The following is a 27,458-nucleotide window of genomic DNA, read 5'->3' as shown; positions in this document are numbered from 1 at the left end:
CAATCTTCAGGTGTCTTTAGGTCTAAAATGAGTCTCTTATAGGCAACATTTAGATTACACAACAAATCAATCAACATGATACACCACATTAATTAAAGAAGGGATAAGAATCATATGATCCTCTCTATAGATGCAGAAAAGACATTTGATGGTCGATCTTGTTGGTTTATTTATTTTTTATCCATTCTGATACCCTACATCTTTGGATTGGAGCATTTAGTCCATTTACATTCAGAGTTACAGAAAGGTATAAATTTAGTGCCCTTGTGTTACCTGTAGAGTTGGTGTTTCTGGTGATGTTTTCTGGTCCTTTCTAGTCTTTGTTGCTTTGGGGTCTTTTTTTCCCCACTCAAAAAGTCCCCCTTAAAATTTCTTGCAGGCCTGGTTTAGTGGGCATGAACTCCTTTAGTTTTTGTTTGTCTGAGGAACTCTTAATCTCTCTTTCTATTCTGAATGACAGCCTTGCTGGATAAAGTATTCTTGGTTGCATATTTTTTCCCATTTAGCATGTTGAATATATCCTGCCATTCTCCTGTGGCTTGCCAAGTTTCTGTAGACTGATCTGCTATGAAACTGTGAAACTAAATGGACCCATGCATGCTTGGAAGCAAGGATCTTACAGCAGGGAGGAGAGGGGTGGCCTTTCATGCAGTGACAGGAGGGCAGCTGCTAGAAAGCCCACATCCCAATGCAGAGTCTATCTCCACTTATTTCATGTGGCTGTAGTCTGGCATCTTTAGGTCACTTTCTTGAAAATTTCAAGTTATCAGGATGTCACCCAGCCCTCCACAGGGATGGGTCTCTGTGAAGTTCTGGAGGGGTCAATGGAGCTGGGAGTAGCTGTCCCCAGATGCCCCCTAAGATGTGCTAAGCTCCATGGGGTGGGGCAGATGGGGGGGCAGCCACCCTGGACTAGCCCTACAAGAAGATTCATCAGGGCTGTGCCTCCCCCTTCCTACAAAGCTATCCAGGCTTCACAGTGCTTTGCCTCTCTGGCCACCTCGAGAAGCTGCCTACTGGGTCTCTGACCTACTCTGGCCGCATGCTCTTAGGTGACCTCACCTCTGGGTTTGGCCCAAATGCCAGCTCCCTGCCCCGCCTCCCCCCACTCCCAGGCTCTGACTATCCTGGGGTCGGTAGGGGTGGGGGTGGGGCTGGCACCCAGAAGAGAGTCACCAGGGTGGCCTGGATTTCAAGAGCCTTCACCCAGAAAGCTTTGTTCTAGGCAAGCTTTCTCCAGACAGGTTGAGGGGAGGATGCCAGGAGCCAGGAAGCCAGGTCCAGGGAATTCACCAACTTATCCCAGAAGGTCAGAGATACTAGCCCTGGGGCCAGGCCATCAGCAAAACATTCCTGGGACAGGGTGTTGCAGGTAGTTAGGCCATGGCAGAGCCGGGGCTTCACCTGGTCTTTCCCTCATGCCACCCAGTGACAAAGCTTCCTGAAGGGCAGGGCAGTACCTACAGGTCCCAAGGCATCCACTGAGTTCGGGTATGGCTCCAGCCCTCCACGTGTACTAAGCCCTTATCACCATCCTGCCCCTGGACCATCTCTAGTCTCCAAGCTGGTGTCTTCATCTAACTTCTACCCCTCCAGGCCCTTCCTGAATGCTGTCACCTCCCTCATACACCTAGAACAAAGGTCAGCAAACTAAATCCAGCCCACCACTTGTTTTATAAATAAAGTTTTATTGAAACACAGTCATAGCCACTCATTTATGAATCATTTATGGCTGTCTTTGGGCTACAACTGCAAAATCAAGTATGACACTATTGGTTTGAAACGCTCTCAGGAGCCTCCTGGTGTAATCTGAAACTGATTCCTTTACTCAGAGGGCAGGGAGAGACTAAAGAAAGAGGCAGGCTACTCCAGGTTGGTAGGTGGCAGGGGTTTTTTATTTATTTGTTTGTTTAAGACTTTTATTAATGGGTGCTTGCCGTTTGTTGACTTTTTTTTAAAAAAATCAAGTTGTAAATTTTTATCACAAATTAAAAGTGAGGTTCTTAAAAATCTCAACTTGACCAGATATGAGACAACTTAAAAACCTTTAAAAATGTATTGAGAAAAACCAGGCTTAAAAAAAAAAAACACACGTTTGTCATTACCAAAAAAAATGTCTTTAGGTAACAATAATAAAAAGCCCATGCTGCATAGATAATGCAGAGAGTTCTATTTATCTGGTCAATGGTCAAAAGGCAAGCACTTAAGGTCTTCAGCTCCAATCTTTTGTTCATTTCTTATTGCTGGAATTTCATCTTCATTTCTTCATGTTGGAGGACTAAACCGGATGATGGTAGAGATGGTAAGCCGGCATTTGCTCAGCCTCGGAAGCGGACGAATTCTCAGCTGATGGATCCGCTCTGTCTCTTTGTCATCTTGTGGTTTAAGGTTTTCAGGGCGTCTGCCTCGGTAACTGAAGTTGCAGCGGTACCGACGTTGAGGTGGCTGCTGACCTTGGGTCTCATCTCCTTGATTTTCCTTATCTTCCTCATTGCCATCCTCTCTAGGCTGTCTTTGGCGAGGAGACCCCCTGCGGAATTGTGGTCTATAACCATACACATATTCGGTCTCACTGGTCTACCTTGTTCTCCTGCACCCTGGTTGTCTGCACCCTCCATCACTTCTCCCTGCACAGGATGGTTGGAATACTGTGGTCGCCGCCCAGAGGGTCTCCGCATGTAGTGGAAGGTGGGAACCGTCACCCGTGGTAGGGCCAGCGCTGTAGGGCCTGGCCTCGGGAGCACTTTCCGACCCCTCGCTCTTTTGCCCCCTCCCACTAATCTGGTAATTCTGCTGGGAATTACGTGGAGGACCCCTGTGACGGGGATAGCGTCTATAATGGTTCCAGTCTGCTGCATATTTACTGCCTCGCCCTGGAACTCCACCAGGGCCTGTCACATTTGCTGCCCCCGCACCCTTTTCTCCTCAGCCACATCAAACTCCACAGTCTCTCCATCTCCTACACTGCGAAGGTACTTCCTGGGGTTATTATTTATGACAGTCTGGTGTACAAATACATCTTCCTTGGTGTCATTCTTGTTGATGAAACTATATCCATTTCTTACAATGAACCATTTTACTGTTCCCAAAACCTTCCTTGCGATGACCTTCTTGTCCCCACCAGCAGGTGCCGCGGATGTGAGGCCGCCCGGGCCGCAGTTCCCCGCGCCGCTCCCTGTGCCACGGCTGGCAGTGTAGGCAGCGCTGAGGGCGGGGGCAGCGGGCGGCTGCTGGGTCTCCGCCTCGCTGTTCATGGCTGCTGTGATGGTGACTGGGGCCAGCGGCGGCGGCTGCGGCTATTCCCGGTGTGTGACAGTAACTAGGCCGGCGGCGGCGGTGGGGCGGCTCAGGGCTTTCTGGGGTCCGCTCTCCGCTCCCACTACCAACTGAACTCGGTAGGTGGCAGTTTCAATAAGCAAAGGGAACTTACATACAAGGTTTTTCTTGGGTGGCAGCAAAATTAATGGATCCCTGCCCCCACTCACCAAATCTTAAAAGTTAACAAAGAGATTTAACTGGATTCAGACCAGTATACCATACAGGTGTTCTCAATATCACATCATTACCTTAAGGCTGTGTCCTTGGAGCAGACTCGGGGAGCAGGAAAGGCAACTACAACCCACATTCCAAGGACAGAGGAGGGTGAGAAGCCTCTGAGAGCCCTGGTCCAGCTCTCAGATCAATCAGCAATCATGTGTTTCCCATGACATTCCCCAACAGGCACTACCTGTGACAGAGATAACATAGTCCAAAAATCCTAAAGTGTTTACTCTCTGGCCCTTTACAAAAGTTTGTCAACCCCTAATGTAGACTGTTTCACCACACAGATTCTCCCTCAAGCACCCCCAGCATCTCCCAATGAACACAGGATTTGTGGCCCAGAAGCAGGCCTTCTGAATTCTGACCCTTTCTCCACCACTCTCTGCACAAACTTTCCCTTCCTTTCCTGCATATGAGATTGTCTAGGCCTACACTTTGCAAGAACAATTCCTTTAATGTTATGAGTTGGTTGTGTGGCCTATGAACACGCGTATGACCAGGCTGTGAATGTGCATGGTTCTTTCTAAGCAGTGCTGAAGGTATCCTTGAATAAGTCAGCATCATTATTCAGCTCCTCATCTAATCCACACATTAATAGAAAATGGAAGGATTCCCTTGGAAATTATTGTCTGGGGGAAAATCAATTATTTACAACTCATATTCAGTTAAGTAATCATTCTTAATGCCTAGAGAGATTTCCTGGTGGGGCTCATGCTAATGCAGTAAGGTAGATGGTCACATCCACAGCGCCTGCTTTGACAAATCGAGGAGAAGTCTCCATTATACAGACCATGTCCAAGCCTGAGCTTGAAAAACAATTGCATCTCACCTTCTTGCTCTTCCCTGTCACAAGAAAGGACATACCCCATGCGGTAGCTGCCCTGCAGTCAGGGGCTAGAAGAAGGAGACATTGGGAGCAAAGCTGAACAGAGCCAAACAGCAGCAACCACCCTCAGCACCAACATATAACATAAGCAAAGTAAGTATGCTTGCAAGTCACTAAGACTGTGAGTTTGTTATGCAGCAAAGTTGACTAATAGAATTATTAGGATTTTCCAGGGTCCTTCTTACACAACCTTAATCCTTTGATGACCTCAACTTTTATGCTAACATCTCCAAAATTTATTCCTGAGCTCCAAAACTATCATCTGCCTACCAGTTTTCTTCCTAGCAAGTCCTAGAGGCATCTGAAGTACAACAATCCCAAAACTCATCCTCTTTCCTAAGATACTGCTTTCTCTTCCTAGGATTCCTGTGGCAACTTGCATCATGCCTATTTAACCTTGAACCACACTTCCCAGATCACTGACCCTGGGTAGTTCCAGGGTAGCATACCCACAGAACACATTTTGTGGAAGATTTAGAAAGTATAGCTAAAGAAGCAGCCATGTGCTTTATGCTTCAAAGTTGATACAGGGCCAGCTTCTCTTGCAAGTTGCAAGTACAAGTCAGATGGTGGGGCCCTGGGGACTCACCCAGGAATATGTAGGGGGTCTGGGGTCAAAGCAGGGAGGCAGTCCTGTTTGTGCATGCAGAACTATAGGTACTGGAACAGCGCTTATGAAGGGCACTGAGTCAGACCTGGGCATGCCTAATCCAAGGGACAGAAGAGGGTGAGGTCTGTGATCAAGGTCATCCCAGAGCAACAGATGAGAACAGAGAACTTAACAGGGTCAACATAGAAGAAAAGTACTCTCAGAGCACAGAAGAGGTCAGATGGTGAGCCACACAGGCTGCGGAGCTGGGGGGAGTGTGCTGTGCTGAGTGGTGACAGGCTGAATCTCAGGCGGGTTTTCCTCAAGGACACCGGATGATCTTGTCCCAGCACATCACCTCCCTGGTTCTTTGGATTTCCCCATGTGTAATGAGAGGAGTGAGACAAATGATAGCTCTCTCAAGTCCTTTTAAGTTCTGGCATAAACACTATAATTTTATGTTTTGCAGTTCCTTCTACCAGCTGTTTTTGCATTTTCTAAAAGGAAATCATTTGCTTGTACTTTTTTCCTTCTACTGCCCTCCTTTCCACCACAACCCTGTTTTCAGAATTATGCAAACTGCATTTGCCACCCAAGGTGAAGCTGATTAAAAATGCTAAATGAGACCTTAATGGAGTGTCTACCACCATTTCATCTTGCTTAACACTAGTGAGCGACCATCCGTCCTCGTGCAGAGCTTCCTGCTCAGATCCCAGACACATGCCATCATTAACAGTGATTAACAGGCACAGGAAAAAATCATGTTTAAAGGTACATGGTGAGCACTAAAATTACTGATTGGTAGCATGATTCTGAGAGTCTTGCAGAGACATTGCCTCCCTTTCCCCTTCCTTTACCCCCCACAACCACACAAACTTTTATTAGCATAACTTTAAATTTCTAGTACTCACTTCAGTGGCTAGAAAATTCAATAAAAAGCACACCCAGGGGGCTCTCTCAAAAATCCTCTTTATTTTATAGAAGAACTGGTTTGAATTATAGCAAGAAAAGTCTCAGCTACAGAAAAGAATCAGCAATTCAACAATATTAGTTTCTAGGAATTCAATCAAAATGACACCAAAAAAAAAAAAAGTGCAAAAAAAATGCAGTTGACTCTTAGTGTTTGACTGTTCTTGAAAAATCTTTTTCCTGGCTTCTGTGTCATTTCTTGAAATCTATCTTCCTATATTTTCCATCTCCCAAGCTGCTTCTCAGCCTCCTCCATTCTCACTCCCTGGGCCTTGACTACAAAGGACTGAGCTATTCAAGATGCCATTCTGTCCCCCATTTCTCCTTCTAGATGCCTTGCTCTGGCCAACACCAGCCACAGACACCATCTATATGCCAGAAACTCATCCATTTATGTGCCCAGTACTAACTTCATCTGTGGCCTCCAGACCAGCTGACTGCCATCCCACCCAACCTTGAACTTTCCTCTTTGGTATTACAAAAGTACAAAACTTGGCATGTCCAGCTGAGCTCATCTTGTTTCCCATACCAGCTAGGTTCTTCTCCAGCATCCACATCCCAGTGGAGGAGCCTCCATCAATTCAATCACACAAGCCAAAACCTAAGAACATCTATAATTGTCCCTCTCCTTCCTCATCCCATGGCCAGGCCATCATTGAGTCAATAGGTATTGGCTTCTAAATCAGATAGATATATATATAGATGATAGGTAGATGATAGATGATAGATAGATAGAAAGATAGACAATCTCTTAATATATATATTGAATTTTGTTCCATATAAGTAGTGAATATACATCATTTTCAAAAAAAAAAAAACATATAATCACAAAATTTAGTCATGTATAAAGCCAAAAAATAATGTCAAATAATTCCCTAAAGCAGAAATCATATGAACCACAATCATTAGCCATGATGCAGTAAAATACGGACCTCAAAAGCCTAGGCCTCCAAAAAAATTTATTAAATCTAAAAATTTAAATATATTATTTACAATATATTATATATATTTCTCAGGGGCAACTGCGTGGCTCAGTCAGTTGAGCATCTGACTCTTGATTTTGGCCCAGGTCATGATCTCAGGATCCTGGGATGGAGGTCTATGTTGGGCTCCCCACTCAGTGGGGAGTCTGCTTGTCTCCCTCTCCTTTTGTCCTCCCCCTCCCCCACTCACACATGCTCTCTCTCTTTCACTCTCTCAAAAATAAATAAATAAGTCTTTTAAAAAATAAATATATTTTATTTACTCAGGCTAAAAAGAAATCAAAACTGAAATTTAAAACTATTTAGAGGAATAACAATGTAGGACTACAGAACAGAACCTACAGACATAGTCAAAGAGGCTCTCAGAGGAAGATTCATAGCCATGAGTACATTATTAGATGTGAGAAAGATCAGAAATCAATGAATCAAGTTTTTCATGCAAGAATGTAGATTAAAAAAAAAAAACACAGTAACAAAATAAAGCCAAGTATAACACAAGATATACACCTATCCCTGATCCTACAACTACAGAAGGGAGTACATGATAACACCAACCAAACAATGACAATTTACCTAGGAATGCAGATATAAAGATCATAAAATATGCACAACTCAAGTCTAACAATTACCAAGTGCTATCCCTGAAATGCAAGGATAATTACTTACGTGTTGTCTCTTCCCATATTCCTGAAGTAGAGCTCAGAACTATGGTGCAGGTGCATGACTCAGACCATCTGTGAGAACCTTGAGTTTGGAAGTGAGCATTGCAAGAATACCACCCCACTCGGGAAGTAAGGAGAAAACTGAAATGCAGAAAGTATTTCTGCAAGGTGGGAAAATCGGCATGAATTCTCTGGTGCCATTAGGTGACCAACCAGCCACCTCAGGAAAGGGGGCAGGTGTCTTTGTTTCTCAGTTTTCCTGATATCTTCTTCATCATTGCACTTCAGAGGTGTCAGGGACAGGAAGGCTGACCTGAGCAGGCCTCTGTGTACCTTTCCTCCAGGTCAGAACACCCGACGCGTCATGTGACCAGCCAGGTGTAGCCTCTAAGTGCCCACAGCCATGGTCACACATCAGGCACATGACCTGAAGGGAGAACTAGGCTCAGAGCCACCACAACTGGTCTTTAACCATCCCTGTGTCCTTTCTTAAGCCCCATTTCTGGATGCTCAGTTACTTCACCCTGCTCCTAGTTACCAGTCCCCAGTGCCCAATGCCATCCAAGCCTGCCATACTAGGCAAGCCAGTGATGACCAAAGGGTGGGGGCAGGGGTGAGTGCAGCCTGAGAACCTGATGTGCAGGACAGGGGACTGCCTCTCCAGGTTTTCAGACGGCCAAGCAGAAACTGGGAAATAATTTATCTTAAGGAAAGAATCAGATCACACATTTACCTGCCAGGACAACAGGCGCCAGAGTAGAGGAAAGGAAGGGCTTGTCCTGAGCCTTCCTGCTTCTTATCATGCCTCAACATAGACCCTGGGGGTAGGCCTGGGTCCTAGAAGGAAAGAATGTGTGAATCTGGCATCTCATTACTGTCCAGATATGGAGGAATCCAGCAGTAGTCAGCTTCAGTACCTCTGGATACAGCAGGCTGGGAGATAGTGGGCCCTCGAGGGGAGACATCCCTCCATGTCAGGAGCTGACTGGTCAGGACAGACATCTCTGGGTATGAGCAGCAACAGTGCTTTTGGCAGGAACAATGGTAAAGCTATCATGACCCTGAGTGTTGCCAAGGGAAGAAGATATTTGTCACCCAAGCCAAAGCAGCAAGAAAGGAAGTTGTAGCCCAGAGGGGCTGAGAGAACCAGTTCATGACATCCATGATATGTCCCTGGGATTCCCAGAACTGTCTGGGGCTGAATTGTCATAGTCTGGACATGGACTGAGTCAGGAAGTACAGATTCCTGACTGTTGATGGTTGCTATATTTTTTAATAAGATATTTGCAGGGAGGGCTAACATTTAGTTCCACAAGCTCCAGAGCCCAGTGTCTTCACAGTGGGGGCTCAGCAAAATCTTGCACAATGGACAAATAATCAATGCTAAGGTGACCTTAATGAGACTGTAATGCTTCCTATTTGTGATTCTCTTCATTAGATAAAGAGCCTGAGCCTTCATGCTTTCTCATTAGATGTTAGGTGGGGATTATTAGTATTTTTGGGGTAAGGAAACTGAGGCTTAAGGCAATCTAAGGCTTACCTAGGGCCACTCAGCTAGTGACTGTGGGAGGAACTCAAACCAAAGTCTCTGTGGATGAGCATATCTTGGTTGTTGTAAATAATGCTACAATAAACATAGGGCTGCATATATCTTTTCAAATTAGTATTTTTGTTTTCTTTGGGTAAATACCCAGTAGTGGAAATACTAGATCAAATAGCATTTCTATTTTTAATGTTTTGAGGAACCTCCATACTGTTTTCCATAGTTGCTGCACCAATTTATATTCTCACCAACAGTACACCAGGGTTCCTTTTTCTCTACACCTTTGCCAACATGTATTATTTCTCGTCTCTTTGATACTAATCATTCTGACAGGTTTGGGTGATATCTCATTGTGGTTTTCATTTGCATTTCCTTAATTAGTGACGTTGAGCATCTTTTCATGTGTCTATTGCTCATCAATAAATGAATGGATAAAGATGTGATATTTATATAATGGAATATTACTCAGCCATAAAAAAGATAAAATCTTGCCATTTGCAACAACATGGATGGACCTAAAGGGTATTATGCTAAGTGCAATTAGTCAGACAGAAAGATAAATACCATATGATTCCATTTGTATGTGGAATCTAAAAAATAAAACAAATGAACAAGCAAACAGACTCTTAAATATGGAGAACAAACTGGTTGTTACCAGAGGGAAGTACAAAATAGGTGAAGGAGATTAAGAGGTACAAACTTCCAATTATGAAATAAACAAGTCACAAGACGAAAAGTATAGCACAGGGATATAGTCAAAAATATTGTACTAATGTTGTATGGTAACACTCACTGTGGTGAGCATGGAAGAATGTATAGAATTGTCAAATCACTATGTTGTACACCTGAAAGTAATATAACATTGTATGTCAACTATATTTCAATTAAAAAAAACAAACAAGTCTCCTGGCCAAGTCTAGACTTCTGACCTCCACCCCCATGGAGCAAAAGTGCCCTGAGCTAATCCTCAAGAAAGCTGTGAGCATGTTTAGAAATGCTGTATGGGAGAGTGACATTGCATGTTATATGTCAAAGACTTGGAGAAGTCCTGAAAAAAGTAAACTTCTTAAATATTTCCCAAAGTTTTTAGAACAGCAAATGATTTTCTTTTTCTGCAATTCCCACTAATAGCAAGGGAAAACAATGTGGAAGTGTCCTTTACTAAAAGTGAAACTAGCTCACCTTGAGGTGAGCTAAATCCCAGCCTGGGGATTTAGCATTTCAATCATCCCCCAAAACACAGAAATGCTCTATGTTGGGAAGTAGAATCAACCAGCTGGAAGGGATAGGCAATTGTTTTTTGGATAAATGCTCCTTAAAACAAACATCTGCCTACAAGGAAGTCCTGACAGCCAGTCCTGGGCAGTGGGAGAGCTGGAGTGATATGGACCCCCAGGGTAAAGAGGGGCAGAGCCCTGGGCAGAGCCTGGGCAGAGACTCCGGTCAGATTTAGGGATCCTCAGCTCATCCCTCACTCACATCAGGCTTTAGCCAAGTCTTAACACATCTGGGGCTCAGATTCTCCATAGGTGAAGAGAGAAATTCTCCACTCTCTGTTGATGCCCACAAATATGGTAATGAGTGAATATTTATTAAGCTTCTATTTGTAGAAGAAACTGTAAAGGCTGTTCTCAAGGAGCTTTAGCCTAGGAGAGAATAGTCAGATGCAGTACATCCTAAAGAACAATGAAAGACAGATGCTTGGGAACCAGGCAGAATGCCAGGTGTGGCCAGAGGCCTTACTTTGGAACAGGTTGCACCACTGTCTGCTTGAGTGCAGCTTTTGGTTGGGAGCTAGTCAAAAGAGGACAGACTTCAAGGCTGGGAGAGACTGAGGTTAGGGGCAGAACGGGGGCATCCCCAAACACCAGGTCTGAGAGCCTTCTGGCCAATGTTGTGCAGCCTCTGTAGTCAGGAAGAACTAATCTTAGTTATAAATCATCATATTGGTAGGCAAAATGAAGGCACCAATCCCATACAGGAAAAATAAAAAGCAGGCAGGATGAATATAGAAGACTCTCATCCTGGCTGTGAGACATAATTCATGATAGATTACATTTGGTTTTTGGAATAAAACTTCAACATGCGGCCCAGCCATTTCATTGAGCTGTGTACTACAATATACACAGAATACATTTACATTCCTTACTCCCCATCTTCTCTGGGCTAATAATTTCTTATGTGAAATAATCTGCCTCTTAGCACTTCTTCCTTGCTTCTCAAGAATACCTCTCTAAAAGAAATAGAGCCAGTGCACACATGAGCTTGAAAACTTAGTTCTGTTCCCAAAACCCTAAAAGATGTATCCATTGCCAATTCCTTTTTACTAACAACAAGTCAAAATGTTGACTGGTGTAGAAAATGAGCATTATAGAATGAAAAGTACTATGTACTTGGGTGGGTCCCAGCTTCTCCAAACCTATTTCCTTCTCTATATAGTTGGAGTCATACTGCCTGCCCCTTCTACCCATGGAGTTCCTACAAGGATCACATCCTAGAGCACTCCCGCTCATTTTTAAACCATCACACACGGGGAAAGTGACTTTTATTATTCTCTAAACATATAAAAAGTACACACATACATGAAGCTGTTTGTGTTAATGGTACATAGTATTATTTTCATTAAGTGAATTAAATTAAGTCACTATTAAGAATTAAACACCCTAGGAGCTGGTTCTTTGAAAGAGTTAATAAGATTGATAAACCCCTGGCAAGACTTATCAAAAAGAAAAGAGAAATGACCCAAATAAATAAAATCATGAATGAAAGAGGAGAGATCACAGCCAACACAAAAGAAATACAAATAACTATAAGAACATATTAGAGCAACTATATGCCAGCAAATTAGATAATCTGGAAGAAATGGATGCATTCCTAGAGATGTATAAACTACCAAAACTGAACCAGGAAGAAATAGAAAACCTGAACAGACCTATAACCACTAAGGAAATTGAAGCAGTGATTAAAAATCTCCCAACAAACAAGAGCCCAGGGCCAGATGGCTTCCCAGGGGAATTCTATCAAACATTTAAAGAATTAATACCTATTCTTCTGAAACTGTCCCAAAAAACAGAAATGGAAGGAAAACTTCCAAATTCATTTTATGAGGCCACCATTACCTTGATCCCCAAACCAGACAAAGACCCCATCAAAAAGGAGAATTACAGACCAATATCCTTGATGAACATGGATGCAAAAATTCTCACGAAAATACTAGCTAATAGGATCCAACAGTACATTAAAAGGATTATTCATTGCGACCAAGTGGGATTTATCCCTGGGCTGCAAGGTTGGTTCAACATCTACAAATCAATCAATGTGATACAATACATTAATAAAAGAAAGAACAAGAACCATATGATCCTCTCAATAGATGCAGAAAAAGCATTTGACAAAGTACAGCATCCTTTCTTGATCAAAACTCTTCAGAGTATAGGGATGGAAGATAATACCTCAATATCATAAAAGCCATCCATGAAAAACCCACAGTGAGTATCATTCTAAATGGGGAAAAACTGAGAGCTTTTCCCCTAAGGTCAAGAACATGACAGGGATGTCCACTATCACCACTGCTATTCAACATAGTACTAGAAGTCCTAGCCACAGCAATCAGACAACAAAAAGAAATAAAAGGCATCTGAATCAGCAAAGAAGTCAAACTCTCACTCCTTGCAGATGATATGATACTTTATGTGGAAAACCCAAAACACTCCACCCCAAAACTGCTAGAACTCATACAGGCATTCAGTAAAGTGGCAGGATATAAAATCAATGCACAGAAATCAGTTGCATTTCTATACACCAACAACAAGACAGAAGAAAGAGAAATTAAGGAGTCGATCCCATTTACAGTTGCACCCCAAACCATAAGATACCTAAGAATAAATCTAACCAAAGAGGCAAAGAATCTGTACTCAAAAAACTATAGAATACTCATGAAAGAAATTGAGGAAGACACAAAGAAATGGAAAAACGTTCCATGCTCATGGACTGGAAGAAAAAATATTGTGAAGATGTCAATGCTACCTAGAGCAATCTACACGTTTAAAGCAATCCCTATCAAAATACCATCCACTTTTTTCAAAGAAATGGAACAAATAATCCTAAAATTTGTATAGAACCAGAAAAGATCCCAAATAGCCAGAGGAATGTTGAAAAAGAAAAGCAAAGCTGGTGGCATCACAATTCCAGACTTCAAGCTCTATTACAAAGCTGTCATCAAGACAGTATGGTACTGGCACAAAAACAGACACATAGATCAATGGAACAGAACAGAAAGCCCAGAAATTGACCCTTACCTCTACGGTCAACTAATCTTTGACAAAGCAGGAAAGAATGTTCAATGGAAAAAAGACAGTCTCTTCAACAAATGGTGTTGGGAAAATTGGACAGCCACATGCAGAAGAATGAAACTGGACCATTTCCTTACACCACACACAAAAATAGACCCAAAATGGATGAAAGACCTAAATGTGATACAGGAATCCATCAAAATCCTTGAGAACACAGGCAGCAACCTCTTCAACCTCAGCCACAGCAACTTCTTCCTAGAAACATCGCCAAAGGCAAGGGAAGCAAGGGCAAAAATGAACTATTGGGACTTCATCAAGATAAAAAGCTTTTGCACAGCAAAGGAAATAATCAACAAAACCAAAAGACAATGGACAGAATGGGAGAAGATATTTGCAAATGACATATCAGATAAAGGGCTAGTATCCATAATCTATAAAGAACTTATCAAACTCAACACCCAAAGAACAAATGATCCAATCAGGAAATGGGCAGAAGACATGAACAGACATTTTTTCCAAAGAAGACATCCAAATGGCCAACAGACACATGAAAAAGTGCTCAACATCACTTCGCAGCAGGGAATCCAAATCAAAACCTCAATGAAATACCACCTCACACCAGTCAGAATGGCTAAAATGAACAAGTCAGGAAACAACAGATGTTGGTGAGGATGCGGAGAAAGCGGAATCCTCCTACACTGTTGGTGGGAATGCAAGCTGGTGCAGCCACTCTGGAAAACAGTATGGAGGTTCCTCAAAAAGTTGAAAATAGAGCTACGTTATTACCCAGCAGTTGCACTACTGGGTATTTACCCCAAAGATACAAATGTAGGGATCCAAAGATGTATGTGCATCCGATGTTTATAGCAGCAATGTCCACAATAGGCAAACTATGGAAAGAGCCAAGATGTCCATCAGCAGATGAATGGATAAAGAAGATGTGGTATATATATATATTTACAATGGAATATTATGCAGCCAATCAAAAAATAATGAAATCTTGCCATAAACGACGTGAATGGAACTAGAGGGTATTATGCTAAGCGAAATAAGTCAATCAGAGAAAGACAACTATCATATGATCTCACTGATATGAAGAATTCTTAATCTCAGGAAACAAACTGAGGGTTGCTAGAGTGGTGGGGGGTGGGAGGGATGGGGTGGCTGGGTGATAGACATTGGGGAGGGTATGTGCTATGGTGAGTGCTGTGAATTGTGTAAGACTGATGAATCACAGACCTGTACCTCTGAAACAAATAATACATTCATTATATGTTAAAAAAAAAAAAAAAAGTAGGAAGGGAAAAAATAAAGGGGGGGGGAATCAGAGTGGGAGACGAACCATGAGAGACTATGGACTCTGAGAAACAAACTGAGGGTTCTTGGGGGAAGTGCGGTGGGGGTATGTGTTAGCCTGGTGATGAGTATTAAAGAGGGCATGTATTGAATGGAGCACTGGGTGTTATATGCAAACAATGAATCATGGAACACTACATCAAAAACTAATGATGTAATGTATGGTGACTAACATAACATAATAAAATAAAATTAAAAGAAAAAGAATTAAACACCTACTTTTGTAGAAAGGCCTGGGAAAGAATCAGGATGGAGGATAGAAGTGAAGAGTTTGATTGTGGTGGTGAAGAAGACAGAGATTGAGCAGCAGGTGAGACGCAAAAGAAGTGCCAGAGGAGCAGGTGCCTGTCACCCATTGGAGGGCTGGTGCCTTATCCTTCAGTCCCACTGAGGAAGCCCCTCCTCTCCATATTACCTCATGGCTGCCCTCACCCACATGTGGCTGCAGGGCCCAGTTCCTGTCCCATCTCAGGGCGAGGCATTTGGGTGCCCCTCTCTGGTTCCCCAGTCTCTCCCTCTCCTCTCAATCATCCCCATCAGTGAATGTGTTCTGGGGTCTCCCATGAAAAGCAAACCACTCCTAACAGATACTTCTGCATTTATCTTCTTTTTTTCTTTAACAAAACTTTTCAAAAGAATTATCCACACTCTGTCTCTCCTTCCTCTCTCCCACTGGCTCTTCCGCCTTCTCTAGATGAGCATGAGCTCCAGTGCATTTGCCCTTTTATGTCTGTATTGACCTTTCACAATGACCAACATGGTCTCCTCCTCAAATTCTCTCTTCTCTTGGCCGCTATGACACCATTTTATCTGTTTCCCCTCTTCTAGCTCTGACCACTTTCAGCCTCATCCTGTATGCACTGTCCCTTTCCATGAAATGCCCTTCTGTCAGTCTTCCCATCACCTCAAAGCCATTGCTCCTAGAGGTCCCTCTGCCCACAGTACAGCTCTTTACATCCCTCAGGACCTAACACATGGAGACCTTCCCTGACCCCACTTCCTAGAGCAGTCTTTCCCCTATTTTTTGCTCAGTCACATTACCCACTTATGTCCACCATAGCATAGTACATAACTATCCTTTTTATATATATTATTCAATTGTTTACAATATGTCCTCCTACTAGGAGGTAAACACCATGAAGGCAGGAGCCTTATTTGTCTTGCTATCAGTTATACCCTGATATGGTGTAGGAATACAATCATATTCACTGAATGGATGCATACATTTATTTATGAAGTCACAAGAGCCTCATATCAATCCACATAAGCTGGGTTGTGCTAAAAGGAATAAACAAGCCCCAAATCTCTCAGGCTCAAAACAATAAAAGCATACTTTGTTGCTAACATTACAAAGCTATTGTATTGTGTGTTTGCAGGGTAGTCCTTCTCATTGCAGTCACAAAGGAAGCTCAGTGGACAGCCAGCAGGCCAGAGGGAAGAGGAAACCCTGGAGGGTCACAGAGCAGCAGTAAAATATCCCAGCCCCAAGTGGTGCATGTCACTTCCACTTAGGACTTACTCCCCAGATCTGCATAGGGGAATGCCAAGCATGAGAAGATGAGGACCAGCCTTCTGTGTGCCTGGAGGGAAAGGCAAGCCAGACATCAGAGAAGCAGAGGACTGCCACAGCTACTAAGGGGACACTGGGAGGAGTCAGCCAAAGAGGTGAGAGAAGAGCCAGAAAGAATTCCAAAAGGAGGTGGTCAATAATGCCCAGTTCTGCAGAGTGCATCTGCAAGTCTCCATTGCACTTGGTGACTCTAGCACATGAAGTTCCAGGGGACTGAAAACAGAAGCCAAACTCAGTGGGTTGGGCCAAAGGGAGGCATGAAGAAATGGAAGCATGAGAATAGGCAGAACTTTAAGGAAGTGTGATTGCTAAGGAGGGATTGAGGCAGTAATTAGAGATAGACAGAATGAAAGCAGTAATTTCTTAGGCCAAGAGACAAGCAGGTATGCACTATGGGACAGGTTAGAGACCAAGAGGACACAGAAGAGATGGGGAAAAGATGTGTCTCTTCTGCAGGACTTGGGGTGGGAGTGGACAGAGGACAGTGAGGGGGAGGGTGCCTCTGACAGGTGGATTGGAAATGGGACAGAGATCCTAAGAGCTCTGGGGGACCCTGATAAGACTCTGCCTATTTTGTCAGCTATTACAGAATTATTATCCCATGCTCTGCTAACTCGACAAAATCAGAAACTGCAGTTGTGAGAGAAGGAGGCCCAGATGACAAATAACTGTTAAAAGAATTTTCCTGGGTCAAGTAATTATTACCCCACAAGAGATGGGAAGAATTAAAAGGAGAAGGGCACTGCCAACAGTAATCAGAGCACAGATACTGAGAAAAAGAGGTAGACACATGTCAGGAAAGGTGGTAGATGGAGTGGTCAAAGGTCAGTCCCAAAGGTGGGAGGCCAGGTAGGTGGGGTCAGCAGAGAGCCAACCACCACTATCCAGGTCAGCATGGAGGCTGGCAGTGACAGAGCAACTGGCTCTTGTTTGACCAAGAGTCAAGGTCAAGGTGACTTTAATAACTGGGTAGGTAAAAGGATCTTAAAAATAAGACAATTTTCTTGGATGTGACATAAAAGCTAAAGAAATCACTCAACAGAGGACATGTAAACAACAGAACTTAATCACCAAGAACCTGGTCAGAAAAGGTGTTCCTAAAAGTGTAGAAAAGTAGAGGTGTTGGGGGCAGAGGAAGTGCGGGGGTTAAGGAGCCAGGCCTAACCATACAGCTCAGATGCACCTGAGTCCATGGGTGGGGACAAATGGGACACAAGAAACTGAGGACATTTACCTCTCACCCCTTTGCAGGCACACCCTCATGTCCTCTAAGGGGCCTGCTATGCTCAGGGCTGCCCTGGTAGCACTTCCCAGAGGACTGCTTCTCAGAACCCTGTCCTGGTTACCAAGGACAGACAAGAATCCTCCAGTGCCTCCATCCTAAAACTCCTATGTGAATGAATCTCTGTGTTAAAAATTGTTTTCTTAGGTGAAGAAACTTTGGCAGTCACTCACAAGTGTTCTATAGGAGATAGACACCAGCTAGCTGATGGATGTTCCTTTATAAGGAATTGGAGGCTTTTTGTGACTGTTAGCATATAGTTTTAGACAACACACATGCACGTGCACATCTGTGGGTTTTTTTTTTTTAAAGATTTATTTATTTATTTTAGAGAGAGAGTATGAGTAAGAGTGGGGGCAGAGGGAGAGAGAAAATCTCAAGCAGACTCCCCACTGAGCACAGAGCCCAGTTGCAGGGCTCTATCTCACAACCCTGAGATCATGACCTGAGCTGAAATCAAAAGTCAGACGCTTAACTGACTGAGCCACCCAGGTGCCCTCCCCTTTTTTAAGATTTATTTATTTATTTTTATTTATTTATTTTAGAGAGAGAGATGCATTTTTTATTCTTGAGCATCATAGGGGCAGAAAGGTGGGAACAGAAGAGGTAGGTAGAAAAAGTCAAGCCCACCACCACTCTGATTTTTATAGATGTGGAAGAACTAAAGTAACTGCAAGAATGCTTGCTTTTAAGCAATGACAAGGATTGAAATTCTGAGGAAAATGCATATATTGTGTTTTCATACATTTTCAATATTCATTAATGGTACAGATTAGTACTGGGCTTTGTTAATTTTCCTTCCCTAATGCCAAAGTACACTGTGAAGCTTCCACTGCTAATTCTACCTTAAGTAATTACATTTCTCAACACAGAAACAAAATTTTAAATTAATAATCATAGCCTCGAAATCTCTATGATAGGTAGAGCTTTTACTTAGACTAAGAGTTAGCTACTCCAAGATAAGGACTTTTAAAATGGGAGGGGCTTGAAAGGGGGGAATAATAGCACATAACATTGCTTCAGCCCTAAATTAGGTGTTTTATGTACATTATCTCATTTCATGTCTTGAAATGAGCTGGTTAGATAGATATTAATAATTTATTTGTTTCAACATAAGAAAATCAATCAGTGTAATAATACACTACATTAATAGAAAGGGGGGAAAGGGGGACATGATTATGTCAATGACACACACACAAAAAAACATTTGACAAAAATCTACCCTCCCATGATAAAAAAAACCTTCAGAAAACTAGGACTAGAAGAGAATTTTCTCAACATGATAAAGGGCATCTATGAAAAACCCACAGCTAACATTATATTCAATGGTGAAAGATTGAAAGCTTTCTCCCTAAGATCAAGAATAGGACAAGGATGTCCACTTTGATTACTGCCATTCAACATTGTGCTGAAAGTACTAACCAGAGCAATTAGGCAAGAAAAATAAATTAAAAGCACCAAAACTGGATGGCAAGAAGTAAAACTATCTCTATTCACAAATGACATGATCCTATATGTAAAAACAAAACAAAACAAGAATCCACCACTAGAGCTAATCAATTAATTTGATAATGTTGCATGTTACAAAATCAACACACAAAAATCAGCTGTGTTTCTGTATACTAGCAAGAAAAATTTGAAAAGGAAATTATTAAAATAATTTTATTAACAGAAGTATCCAAAAAATAAAATAAATTTAACCAAGGAATAGATGTAACCAAGGAAATAAAAGACAAGTACACTAAAAATGATAAACATTACTGAAAGAAATTAAGGAATGCCTAAATAAATGTAAAGTATTCTCCATTCATGGACTATAAGATTTAATATTGTTAAGATGTCAATACACCCCAAAGTGATTTACAGATTCAGTGCAATCTCTATCAAAAGCCCAATGAATCAGAGAGCGAGACAAACCATATGAGACTCTTGACTCCAGGAAACAAACTGAGGGTTGCCAAAAAAGAGGTGGGTGGAGGGATGGGGTAACTGGGTGATGGGCATTAAAGAGGGCACATGATATGATGAGCACTGGGTGTTATACATAACTAATGAATCATTCAACACTACATCAAAAAATAATTATGTACTATACAGTGGCTAACTGAACATAATAAAAAAATCAAGAAAGAAAACAAAACAAAACAGAACAAAAAACCAATGATGTACTATACATTGGCTTATTGAATTTAAAAAAAAAAAAAAAAAGCCCAATGGCCTTTTTTGAAGAAATGATAAAACTTATCCTCAAATTCATATGAGATTGCAAGGAATAAAAAATAAAACAATATTGACAAAAAAAAAATTTGGAGGACTCATACTTCCTGTATTAGTTTGCTTGGGCTGCAACAACAAAATACTACAGACTGTGTGGTTTACATAAGAAAAATTTATTTTGTCACAGTTCTAGAGGCTAAAAGTCAAAGACCAATCAGCAGGACTGATTTCTTCTGAGGCCTTTCTCCTTGGCTTGTAGATTGCTGTCTTCTCCCTGTGTCTTTGCATGCTCTTTCCTCTGGGCATATTTGTGTCCTAATCTCTTTTTCTTATAAGGACACCAATCATGTTGGATTACAGCCTAAACTAAGATGAGATCTTAACTTAATCACCTCTTTAAAGGCCCTAACTCCAAATACACTCACATTCTGGGGTAGTGGGAGTTAGGACTTCAATATATGAATTTGGAGAGGACACAATTCAGCCCATGACACTTCCCAATTTCACATCTTACCAAAGCTACAGTAATCATAATAGTGTGGCACTGGCATAAGGATAGACATATATAAATAGAATAGAATTGAGAATTGAGAAATAAGCCCATACATCTGAGGTCAATTAATTTTTGACAGGCATGTAAGACTATTCAGTGGGGAAAGAATAATCTGATATTTCATTTGCAAATATCTTCTCCCATTCTGTAGGTTCCCTTTTACTTTTGTTGATTATTTCCTTTCCTGTGCAAAAGCTTTTTATCTTGATGAAGTCCTAATTGTTCATTTTTGGTTTTGTTTCCCTTGCCTCTGGAGACACATTTAGGTCTTTCATCCATTTTAAATTTATTTTTGTGCATGGTGTAAGAAAATGGTCCAGTTCCATTCTTCTGCATGTGGCTGTCCAATTTTCCCAACACCATTTGTTGAAGAGTGTCTTTTTTCATTGGATATTCTTTCCTGCTTTGTTAAAGATTAATTGACCATATAGTTGCAGGTCCAACTTTTGGGCATTCTTGACATATTGACAATATTAAATCTTTGAATTTGTGAGCAGGAGATATCTTTCCATTCATTTTTTTTAATTTAATTTTATTTTTTTTTTGTTAGTCACCATACAAAACATCATTAGTTTTGGATGTAGTGATCCATGATGCATTGTTTTCATATAACACCCAGTGCTCCATGCAGTACATGCCCTCCTTAATACCCATCACCAGGCTAACCTATCTCCCCAGCCCTCCCCTCTAAAACCTTCAGTTTGTTTCTCAGGGCCCATAGTCTCTCTTGATTCATCTCCCACTCCGATTCCCCCCGCCCATTTTTCCCTTCCTTCTCCTAATGTCCTCCATGTTATTATTATGTTCCACAAATAAGTGAAACCATATGATAATTGACTTACTCTGCTTGACTTATTTCACTTAGCATAATCTCCTCCAGGCCCATCCATGTTGATGTAAAAGTTGGGTATTCATCCTTACTGATGGCTGAGTAATATTCCATTGTATATATGGACCATATCTTCTTTATCCATTCATCTGTTGAAGGGCCTCTCAGATCTTTCCACAGTTTGACTATTGCAGACATTGCTGCTATGAATATTGGGGTGCATATGGTCCTTCTTTTCACTACATCTGTGTCTTTGGGATAAATACCCAGTAGTGCAATAGCTGGGTCATAGGGTAGCTCTATTTTTAATTTTTTGAAGAACTGCCACAGCATTTTCCAAAGTGGCTGTACCAACCTGCATTCCCACCAACAGTGTAAGAGGGTTCCCCTTTCTCCACAACCTCTCCAACATTTGTTGTTTCTTGCCTTGTCCATTTTTGCCATTCTAACTGGTGGAAAGTGGTATCTCAATGTGGTTTTTATTTGAATTTCCCTGATGGCAAAGATGATGAACATTTTTTCATGTGTCTGTTAGCCATTTGTATGTCTTCTTTGGAGAAGTGTCTGTTCATATCCTCTGCCCAATTTTTGACTTGATTATTTGTTTTTTGGGTGTTGAGTTTGAGAAGTTCTTTATAGATCTTGGAAATCAGCATTTTGTCTGTAGTGTCATTTGCAAATATCTTCTCCCATTCTGTGGGTTGTCATCCAAACCTCACTCAAAAAAAGTAGAAAAGTCCTGAATTCACCAACTAACTTTACACCTTAAAGAACTAGAGAAAAAGCAACAAACAAAGCCTAAGCCATGCATTAGAAGAGAAATAATTAAGATTAGAGCAGAGATCAATGAATTAGAAACCAGAAACACAATAGATCAGATCAACAAAACTAGAAGCTGGTTCTTTGAAAGAATTAATAAGATCGATAAAGCACTGGCTAGACTTATCCAAAAGAAAAGAGAAAGGACCCAAATTAATAAAATTATGAATGAAAGGGGAGAGATCACAACACCAAGGAAATAGAAACAATTATTATAAACTATTATCAATAACTATATGCCAATAAATTAAGCAACCTGGAAGAAACGGATGCCTTCCCAGAAACCTATAAACTGCCAAGACTGAAACAGGAAGAAATTAACAACCTGAATAGGCCAATAACCAGTAGCGAAACTGACGCAGTGATCATAAACCTCCCAAAAAACAAGAATCCGGTCCTGATGGATTCCCTGGGGAATTCCACCAAACATTCAAAGAAGAAATAATACCTATTTTACTGAAGCTGTTTCAAAAAATAGAAACAGAAGGAAAGCTTCCAGATTCATTCTATGAGCATTACCTTAATCCCCAAACCAGGCAAAGACCCCATCAAAAAGGAGAATTTCAGACTGATATCCCTGATGAATATGGATTCCAAATTTCTCAACAAAATCCTAGCTAATAGGATCCAACAATACAATAAAAGGATCATCCACCACGACCAAGTGGGATTTATCCCTGGGATGAAAGGGTGGTTCAACATTCGCAAATCAATCAATGTGATAGAACACATTAATAAGAGGAGAGAGAAGAACCATATGGTCCTCTCAATTGATGCAGAAAAAGCATTTGACAAAATACAGCATCCTTTCCTGATTAAAACTCTTCAGAGTATAGGGATAGAGGGAACATTCCTCAAGTTCATAAAATCCATCTATGAAAAACCCACAGTGAATATCATCCTCAATGGGGAAAAGCTGAGAGCCTTTCCCTTAAGATCAGGAACACGTCAAGGATGCCCACTCTCGCCACTATTGTTCAACATAGTACTAGAAGTCCTAGCAACAGCAATCAGACAACAAAAAGAAATAAAATGTATTCAGATTGGCAAAGAAGAAATCAATCTCTCTCTTTGCAGATGACATGATACTTTATGTCGAACATCCAAAAGACACCACCCCCAAATTACTAGATTTTTATATGTTGATGTTATGCCCTGCAACTTCGCTGAATTTATTTAATAACTGTAGATTTTTTGTGTGGATTCCTTACACATTCTATATATAGAATCAAGTAACTGTGAATAGGTTTAGTAATCATTGATTTTATGTTGGTAATTATAAATTTTACATTGCTAAGTGATTTTTTTTTTTTTTTTTTGTCTCTTGTTAAAGAGTATTGAGCTTTATGCTGGAAGGTAATAAATTTTCTTAAGGATAATATTGAGCCTGTAGAGGCTTGTATTTGCCTTTCTTAGTGTATCTAGATTAGTCTTTCTTAGCCATGGTTTCTAATCTGAACCACAGAATGCAAAAAAAAAAAGTTTTTAGTGAATTTTTTTCTCAATTTCCTGATGATAGTAATAACTACTAACATCTTAGATACATAGAATGGAGAAATGAAATTCATTATGTACAATGGATGGTTTGGGGCATTAGCACTTAATTCTCTTGAACAACCTCAGTAGGAGATTACAAAGAATTTATCAAACTCAACACCCAGAAAAACAAAAAACCCAGTCAAGAAATGGGCAGAAGACATGAACAGACATTTCTCCAAAGAAGACATATAAATGGCTAATAGACACATGAAAAAATGTTCAACATTACTCAACATCAGGGAAATACAAATCAAAACCACAATGAGATACCACCTCACACATGTCAGAATGGCTAAAATTAACAACTCAGGAAATGACAGATGTTGGCTAGGATGCAGAGAAAGGGGAACCCTCTTACAATGTTGATGGAAATGCAAACTGGTACAGCCGCTCTGGAAAACAGAAGTTTTTCAAAAAGTTAAAAATACAGCTACCCCATGACCCAGCAACTGGATACAAACACAGTGATTCGAAGGGGCACATACACCCCAATATTTATAGCAGCACAATCCACAATAGCCAAAATATGGAAAGAGCCCAAATGTCCATCAACTGATAAATGGATGAAGATGTGGTGTATATATATACATAATGAACTCAGCCATCAAAAAGAATGAAATCTTGCCATTTGCAACAATATGTATAGAACTAGAGTGTATTATGCTAAGTGAAATAAGTCAGTCAAAGACAAATACCATATGATTTCACTCATATGTGGAATTTAAGAAATAAAACAGATGAACATAGGAGAAGGGAAGGAAAAATAAAATAAGATAAAGGGACACCTGTGTGCTTAATCAGTTGAACATCCAACTCTTGGTTTTGGCTCAGGTCATGATCTTGGGGTTGTGGGATTGGGCCTGCATAAGGCTCTGCACTTAGCATGGGGTCTGCTTGTCCCTCTCCCTCTCCTTTTGCCCATCCCCCTGTTCACTCTCTCTCTCTTTCTCTCAAATAAATAAAATCTTAAAAAATAAAATAAAATGAGATTAAAAACAGAGAGGGAGGCAAACCATAAGAGATTATTAACAATAGGGAGCTAACTGAGGGTTGCTAGAGGGGAGGTGGGTGGGGGAGGGAGTAAATGTGTGATGAGCATTAACGAGGGCACTTGTTGTAATGAGCCCTGGGTGTTACACACAAGTGATGAATCACTAAATTCTACCCCTGAAATTAATACTACACTGTATGTTAACAAATTACAATTTAAATAAAATCTTGAAAGAAAAAAAAAGATGTTCATTAAAAAAAAAAAGAGGAATACCCAAAATATATCTAAAGATTCAATAGGATTTTTTTGCAAGAATATACGAATCCTGTGTGCCTGATGGCTCAGTTGGTTAAGTGCCTGCCTTCAGCTCGGGTCATAATCCCAGGGTCCTGGGATCGAGCCCCACATAGGGCTCAGCTGGGAGTCTGCTTTTCCCTCTCCTTCTGCCACTCCCTCTGCCGCTCCCTCTGCTTGTGCTCTCTCTCCCTCTCTGTCAAATAAATAAATAAATTCTTTAAAAAAAAAAAAGAAGAAACCAATCCTAAGATTCACATGGCATTGTAAGGAAATCTAATAGTCAAATAGAATTGAAAAAGAAGAGCAAAGTCAGAGGACTCACACATCTCAATTTCAAAACTTACAACAAAGCTATAGTAATCAAAATGGTGTCCTGCTGGCATAAGGATAGACATATAGAACAATGGAATAGACTTGAGAATCTAGGAATAAGCCTATATATTTGTGACCAGTTGGTTTTATCAATGATGCCAAGACAGTCACCCTAAGGAAAAAGAATAGGCAAACAAGTGGTGCTGGGACTAGACCTCCATAAGCAAAAAAATGAAGTTGGACCTCTACCTCACAGTATATACAAAAATCAACTCAAAATTGGTCAAAGACCTAAATATAGTACCGAAGATGTAAAACTCTGGGATAAAAACATTGAGGTAAGTCTCCATACCTTGAATTTGACAATGTACTCTTAGACATAACTTCAAAAACAGGAGCAAAAAAGAAAAAATGATAAATTGGATTTGTCTAAATCAAAAAATGTTGTGAATCAAAAAACATTATCAAGAAAGTGAAAAGACAGTCTAAACAATGGGATGAAATATTCGTAAATCATATATTTGATAGGGTCTATTATCAATAATAAAGATTTCTCACAACTCAGCTACAAAAAGACAAAAAAAACCCAGCTAAATTACAAGCAAATAACTTGAATATACATTATGCCAAAGAAGATATACAAATAGCAAACAAGCATTAATTAAGGAAATGTAAATCAAAACCACAATGATACCTCTTCATACCCATTAGGTTGGCCATAAAACACACACACACACACTCACACACACACAATAACAAGTGCTGGTAAGAATTTGGAAAAATTGGAACCCTCATATATTGCTGGAATTGTAAAATACTGCAGTCACTGTGCAAAACAATTTGGTGCTTTCTCAAAAAGTTAAACAAAATTACCATATGACCTTGCAATTGGTATATGCCTAAAGGAATGTAAATACATATTCATACACAAATTTGTACACAATTGTTTATAACAAATTGTACACAAATGTTTATAACAACACAAATCACAATAACCAAAGGTAGAAACAACCCAAATGTCTATCAATGGATAAATAGCTAAACAAAATGTGGTATATTCATGCAATGAAATACTATTAAACAATAAAAAAACATGACATACATGCTACAGTGTGGATGAACCTCCAAAACATTATACTAGGTGGAAAAAGCCAGACACAAAAAGTCACATATTATTTTATCCTATTTATTAAATACCCAGAATAGATAAATCCTAGTGGTAGAACACAAATGCAATTTCCAGGGGCTGAAACCTGAAGGCAGGGAGGAAAGGGGAACAATTGCTTAATGGGTATGAGGTTTTACTTTGAAGTGATAGAAACAGTTTGAAACTGGATAGAGGTGGTAGTTGAACAACACTGCAAATATACTAAATGCCATTGAATTGTTCACTTTTAAAAAATGGTTAATTTTATGCTATATGGATTTTATCTCAATAAATGAAATGGGGATGGGTATTAAGGAGGGCACGTGTTGTGATGAGCACTGGGTGTTATACACAGCTAATGAATCATTGAACACTACATCAAAAACTAATGATGTACTATACAGTGGCTAACTGAACATAATTATTAAATAAATAAATAAATAAATAAGGGAAAAGTAAAGGGATGGAGAAATATACACTATTCTAACACTAATCAAAAGATAGCTGGAGTAGCTATATTAATTTCAAACAAATCAGACTTCAGAACAAGGAAAGTTATCAGGAAAAATAAGAGATGTTATATAAAGTGACCAATTATCAAAGAATTCATAACAATCTTTGACAAATAAATCTAGCAAAGGAGCATCAAAATACATGAGACAAAAAACTGACAGGACTACCAAGAAAAATAGACAATCCACTATTATAGTTGGAAACTTCAATGTCATCCTTTCAGTTATTGATAGATCAATCAAATCAGATATAGCACAAACAATTTTGATCTACTCCAAATAGAAACAGAACACTTATTCTTATCAAGCCTGCATGAATATTTACCAGGATATACCAAATTCTGGACCATAAAATACACTTTAACAAATATAAAAGAATAAAAATCTTACAAAACGTTTCTCAGATTACAATGGAACTAAGCTAGAAATCAATAACAAAAGCATAGCTGGAATATATTTGGAAATTAAACTTATTAACTTCTAAATATCACATGAGTCAAAGAAGTATAGAGAGAAACTTGAAAATATTTTGAACTAAATGAAAATGCAACTTTTCTGTGGGGTGCAATG

At 40.4% G+C, this 27,458-nt stretch overlaps 1 pseudogene; it reads right to left on the bottom strand.

Moving 5' to 3' along the window:
- Window positions 1-2,278: 2,278 nt before the first annotated feature.
- Window positions 2,279-3,335, bottom strand: LOC118525968 (Y-box-binding protein 1 pseudogene; annotated as a pseudogene).
- Window positions 3,336-27,458: the final 24,123 nt, after the last annotated feature.

The sequence above is a fragment of the Halichoerus grypus genome, chromosome 4 (assembly GCF_964656455.1).
Source record: "Halichoerus grypus chromosome 4, mHalGry1.hap1.1, whole genome shotgun sequence".
In the NCBI taxonomy this organism is placed as follows: Eukaryota; Metazoa; Chordata; class Mammalia; order Carnivora; family Phocidae; genus Halichoerus; species Halichoerus grypus.
Note: the sequence above shows the minus strand (reverse complement) of the source record. Positions and strands in the feature narration are given on the sequence as shown.